Raw genomic sequence first — 438 nt, forward strand, 5'->3', positions numbered from 1 at the left:
GGCGCGCCGCCACTCCCGCACCCGTCCGGCGGAGGGGGGGGGGAAGGAGTCGCATCACCTGAGGAGACCGCCGGCGCCCGGGTGCGGAACAAGGTCGGCCGGTGGAGGACTGGACGTGCCTCGTGCGGCTCAAATGACCGTGCCAGCGGGCGGGGCGGAAGGGTGAAAACCGCCGAAGGAGGGCCGACGCGGCCTAACCTTGCGACTTCTGGGCCCGCCACCCTCCCTCCTCGGCTACGTGGCCAGTCCCTCAGGGGGAGACGCGGGGGGGGGACTGGGGCAGGGAATCTCCCCGGCGCCCGGCGGAAGGGCGCTCTCCTTCCAGATGAGGAAAAAGCGTGGTCCCGGGGGCTGGAATGCTGCCGGGGCCAACACCACGCGCGCGCGCGTGCGCATGCGCCACACCGCCCGTCCTAACAGCGCGCAGGCCGCCCCCCC

The sequence above is a fragment of the Fonticula alba genome, assembly GCF_000388065.1.
Source record: "Fonticula alba strain ATCC 38817 unplaced genomic scaffold supercont2.4, whole genome shotgun sequence".
Taxonomy (NCBI): Eukaryota; order Rotosphaerida; family Fonticulaceae; genus Fonticula; species Fonticula alba.